A 6,164-nucleotide genomic window follows, 5' to 3' on the forward strand; every position below is an offset into this window, starting at 1 on the left:
CAGACTGTAGCTGCTGAGAGTAGAAAATGCCTCGGCATCAGTGCCCTATCATCTGTTTTAATAGGGGGAATAGTGCCCCATTGTTTATATCAGTGAGAAGAATAGTGCTCCTTTGTTGATATCAATGAGAAGCATAATGCCCCATTGATGGTGTCAGTAGAGGGGATAGTGCTCCATCATTGGTGACAGTTGGTGGAATAGTGCCCCAAGGGCCAGATAAAGGCAAGCAAAGGGCCACATCCGGCCCCCTGGCTGAAGTTTGGAGACCACTGGTTAAAAGCATGTGTTAGATTAACCACTTACCTACCGGGCACTTATACCCTCTTCCTGCCCAGGCTAATTTTCAGCTTTCAGCGCTGTCACAATTTGAATGACAATTGCACTGTCATGCAACACTGTACCCATATGACCTTTTTATCATTTTGTTTCACACAAATGGAGCTTTCTTTTGGTGGTATTTAATCACTGTTTTATTTTTTGCGCTATAAACAAAAAAAGAGCAAAAAATTTGAAAAAAAAGTGTTTCTTTGTTTCTATTATACAATTTTGCAAACAGGTAATTGTTCTCCTTCACTGATGTGCATTGATGGGGCTGCACTGATAGGCAGCACTGATGGGCACTGATGGGCACTGATAGGCAGCACTGATGAGGTGGCACGGATAGGTAGCACTGATGGGCACTGATAGGCAGTACTGATAGGCGGCACTGATGAGCTGGCACTGATGAGGCAGCACTGATAAGGCAGCACTGATGAGCTGGCACTGATGAGGCAACACTGATGATGCTGCACTGATATGCAATAATGATGGGCACTGATAGGCGGCACTGATGGGCACTGATAGGAAGCACTGATGGGCAGCACTGATGGGCACTGATGGGTGGCACTGACTGGCGGCACTGACTGGCGGCACTGATTGGCAGCACTGATGGGTATCATTGATGGGGGCACTGTTGGGTGGCACTGCTGGACACTTGTGGGTGGCACTTCAGGACACAGGTGGTTGGCACTGGTGGGCATTGATCATCAGGGCACTGATGATCAGTGACAATCTGTTTTCTAACAATTGCCGGTTCTCGGCAGTACTTTCCTCACGTTGTGACAGTGTGAGGAAAGTGCAGCCGATAAGCGGCAACTGCATTTACCCGGTGATCTGCTGTGCCATTGGACACAGCTTATCACATGGTAAAAGACTGCTGTGATTGGCCTTTTACCACATCATGTGATCAGCTGTGTCATGGAGATCGCTGGGTGTGCGCCGCTGGGGGTGTGTTCTGGGAGGACGGCATATGACGCCCTACCAGAACTGGACAACCACGCTGTAGCCGTCATTTGGCAATAGCATGGTTGGCAAGTGGTTACATTAAACAATAAAAAAAAAACACAGCAGAGGGATAGCCCACCCACAATTGTTACTTTATTTATGGGTGGGCTTGATTCACCCACCAGCATCTTCAGTGCAGTGGTGGATTATTATACTGTCTTAGCCATCAATTAATGAAGAAAGTTTGGAGTTTATGCAATACCCTTTATTGACTAACCTTAAAGTAGAACGATAGTCAAAATTTTTTTTTCATTTTGGATAGAGCAAAGGAGGGTTATAACTCCTGTCAGAATTTTTTTTTTACCATCTGTGTTCCATTGCAGAGATTTCCATTAACTTCCTGTCCCATAGCCAAACAGGAAGTGATTAGAAATCCCTGCATAATAAGGGAATTTCCTTGGGACCCTCCCAAGTCACCAGAACTACTGTCCCCATTGGAAGATCTCACCTCTACTACTTTTCTGGAAACAACCCAAAATTAGGGATTTTCTTTTACTTTAGCTTTCAATAATGGTAAATGAAACAAATAGGGTGAATCTTCTTAGTGGGGACACAGACAGCAATACAAAACCGACAGGTGTTCTAATCCCTCTGCACCTCTATCCAAAACTAAAAAAAAAAAAAATTGCCTTTATACTTTAACCTACCTAAGTTAAAGAGGTTGTAAACCCTTACATATACCCAGGGAAGTGACTAGCCTCAGAAGATGCACAGAGGTAAAACAAATCCTTCTACATAAGTTGTACATTTTTATCTGCAGTCTTCTCTTCTCTACATGCATTCACAGTCTAGAATTTTTATAGCTTGTCTGAGCTTTCAGAAAGTGGGCTGTGGAGAGCTGAAGTTACACACTACAGAGCTCAGTAAGGAGAGCTCTGAGAGCTGATTGGAGGGAAGGGATACCCTTCCCCCTTCACACAGCACACAGGAACAGAGCTGAGGCTTTCAATCACAGGCTGTATGCTATAGCTCCCTCTCCTGGCACCTTTTTTCTCTTGGTGTCAGGAAGACTTGTTAGATGTGATTCATGCTGATAGCAGAGGAATGAAACAGCAGACAAAAATGACAATTAGGGTATGATTTACTTAAACTGGAGAGTGCAAAATATGGCACAGCTGTGCTTGGTAGCCAATCAGCTTCTAACGTCAGCTTGTTCAATTAAGCTTTGCCCCCCAAAAAAACCTGGAAGCTGATTGGTCTCTATGCAGAGCTCTCCATTTTGAATAAATCAACCCCTTATTTCTCTAGATAGAGGCAAGTACACAGCATAGAGGGATATGCTTTCTTCATATTTAATGTCTGAGGTTTATAACCACTTTAAGTTATTAAAGATGCAAGCTTTCAGGTAATTAAGATCTCTTCTCAGGCTTTATATATAGTTATCCAGAAAATTGCAAATGTATTAGCTGGGGACAGCAGTGGTAAGACATTCTTTTGAAGTTTTCAGCTTTGATCTAACCATCTGATATGGATGTTGATGTAATAGGAGCAATCTAATTCTTGCTATCACATTTTGGAAGGAATCACTCTTTACCAAAGTTATGAGTTGGTATCTACCCCTTGGTTGAATTGCAGCCAGGTCTGGCACTGTGGAGATAATCAAATCAAAATCTCTGTGAATCCCCAAAGAAAAGTAAATCTTTCACCCTTGAAAGTGCAAATATCATAAACCTTTTCTACAAACCTTCCCCAAAAACTCAAATCCTACCCCACATTCCCAATATATCAAAAATGTCCACAGTGCAAAATCCAAAATTGTCCACACTATCCAATCTTCCAGCTGTGATAAATATCCGATGCATCACTCCAATCCAAGATACCTCAAAAAAATTAAACTAAATATAGTGCATTATCTTTCAAAATATAATATTATGTGATATCATGCAAAAGCACTAGTGATATAAAACATAATATAAGCAATATTATAAATCAACACGTTAAGTTAAAAATCCACACAACTCCACTAGTGATATTGTGAAATAATCACTCCAATAAGTGAAATGCAACAAATCCAAAGTATGTAGCCAGTGAAAAAGTGTACAAAACCAAATAAGTGCCACCACTCTGCGTTAGGATAACATACTATTACCCTCTTTCAGCTTGCACAGGCGTTTCACAAATCCCCATATGCCAGATGACTTTCCTCTTATGGGAGTATGCAGTGGGATCCCCTGTTCCTCACAGGGCAGAGAAGAGTAAACTCAGTGGAGTATATATATGAAAATCACACATTTATTATCCGCTTACATTTAAGGAAAAAAACGTCCATCCTATGCTGAAACCACATCCAAGATGGCCGCGCTGCTCCTTCCGGTTTTGCATCTGACGTCACGACCCTTGGGTCGCAAAACCGTAAGAAGCAGCACGGCCATCTTGGATGTGGTTTCAGCATAGGATGGACGGTTTTTTCCTTAAATGTAAGCGGATAATAAATGTGTGATTTTCATATATATACTCCACTGAGTTTTCTCTTCTCTGCCCTGTGAGGAACAGGGGATCCCACTGCATACTCCCATTAGAGGAAAGCCATCTGGCATATGGGGATTTGTGAAATGCCTGTGCAAGCTGAAAGAGGGTAATAGTATGTTATCCTAACGCAGAGTGGTGGCACTTATTTGGTTTTGTACACTTTTTCACTGGCTACATACTTTGGATTTGTTGCATTTCACTTATTGGAGTGATTATTTCACAATATCACTAGGGGAGTTGTGTGGATTTTTAACTTCACATGTTGATTTATAATATTGCTTATATTATGTTTTATATCACTAGTGCTTTTGCATGATATCACATAATATTATATTTTGAAAGATCATGCACTATATTTAATTTAATTTTTTTGAGGTATCTTGGATTGGAGTGACGAATCGGATATTTATCACAGCTGGAAGATTGGATAGTGTGGACAATTTTGGATTTTGCACTGTGGACATTTTTGATATATTGGGAATGTGGGGTAGGATTTGAGTTTTTGGGGAAGGTTTGTAGAAAAGGTTTATGATAGTGTGGAGATAAGATTGGGGAGAATAAATATCAAACCTCTCTTTTCTATGGATAAGTTGCCTACCTGCTTGGGTAAAGTTGGTAGGTACGTAATTTATTGGAGGCCATGTTTAGAAATATACTGTAGCTGTGAGTACATGTGAAAATGAACACACATTTGACATATTGCAAAGTGACCTCTGTTTATTGTAAATATACCATTCAGATATTTTCCTTTTTCAGTAAGAATGCCCTTTCAGCACATTGCATCAGCATTCCTACATTTCATGTGTTCCTTGCGTGAATACCAAACGCTACAGATTTTACAATGCATTACAACACTTTCTTTTTCCTGGAGATCACAATTGGTATACACAGAAATATAAAGGTCTAGAGTTCTGGAGTCAGTTCTTAAATAGGGCAGTGTAATCTGGAAATAAGTAGAAAGCCTCATCATGCCGAGGTCATCCTGACCTGTGCTCAAATGCTCCTATTTTATAGTGAATTAAAACACACACATCATTCTTGCCAAATAATACTGCAATCTTTTCACCATCAAAAAACTTACTTTTCACATGACTTTTCTAGTTTTCTTTAGTCATAACATGCTATTCTATGATAGTCTGATATAGGTTAGCACATTTTTATATATATAAAAAGTATACAGGCAAGCACTAATGGAAATATTGAAGCAGCTAGCACTTAAGGTATAGGTAACAATCCCAACAAGCATAAGTATAAAAGAAGTACAGTGCTAAAAACACACAATCAATACATTTATTGATTGCGTGTTTTTAGCTCTGCACTTCTTTTACATTTTTATATATCTTTCATTACCTGAATAAATGCACATTCCTTACCTGGACGCCTGTGTGTCCTGACATTGCTAAAACGTTAGGGCAGTTAGATTCCTTTGTGTAGACCTGCTGAAATAAAATTAATTACAAGGTAAGCCACATAGTGCATTATTTTCTGTCAGTCGTAGCATAGCTATAAACTTGAAATTAGGTGAGAACAATGCATATATAATACAATTATAATCAAATAAGTGTGACCCTATGCCACTATTTGTGACAAAAAGAACCAAGATATGGGGTAGAAAAGGAAGGGATGGGGTCATATATGTTCTGAGCTGTCCCAACCTCTTGAATTTCTGCTTGTGGTCATTGCTGATATGAGTAGCTGTGGCTGAATGATTAGGTGACTGGAGTAGGCTCAAAAGGAAATGAAGAGATTTGGAATCATTCCAGGTAAACCATTTCAGGTCAAGCTATGGAAGCATGTTTGAATTGCCCAGATGAAGCTATAGTGTGCAAACCTGAAATGTAATCTGGATGGTTGGTCCTTCAAAGGGTCATGCCACCAAGTTGTGAATGTTAAAGTGCACATCAATGCTCACAGGGAACTTCTCTTATCTAGTTACTTTTGGTCTGCTAAATAGAACATTTTGTGCTGATTTACACTTGCTTCAACCTTAACATACATTAAAGTGCCTACTGCTTCAACATGCACCTTTTATGTGTTTTTAATGCTTTTGTGGTGCTTTGATGATGCTTTTTTGAAGCTTAATGAAGCTTACCAAATGCCCTGTGTGTATTGATTTTCTATTTGTTTTAAAAGGACCTAGCAGAACTACAGCTCAGTAGTACCCCCACTCAGCAGGTCCCCAGCTCATTAGTACCCCTGTTCTTCAGATCCCCAGTTCATCGGTACCCTTGTTTAGCAGATCCCCTGCTCAGCAGTACCCCCAGCTCTGCTGATCCCTCACTCAGTAGTAATGCCCAGCTCTGCTGATCCCCTGCTTAGTAGTAACCCCCAGCTCTGCTGATCCCTCACTCAGTAGTAACCCCAAGCTCTAC

Source organism: Staurois parvus, unplaced genomic scaffold (genome assembly GCF_062004578.1).
Source record: "Staurois parvus isolate SC_StPar_1 unplaced genomic scaffold, SC_StPar_1.0 ptg000098l, whole genome shotgun sequence".
Lineage (NCBI taxonomy): Eukaryota > Metazoa > Chordata > Amphibia > Anura > Ranidae > Staurois > Staurois parvus.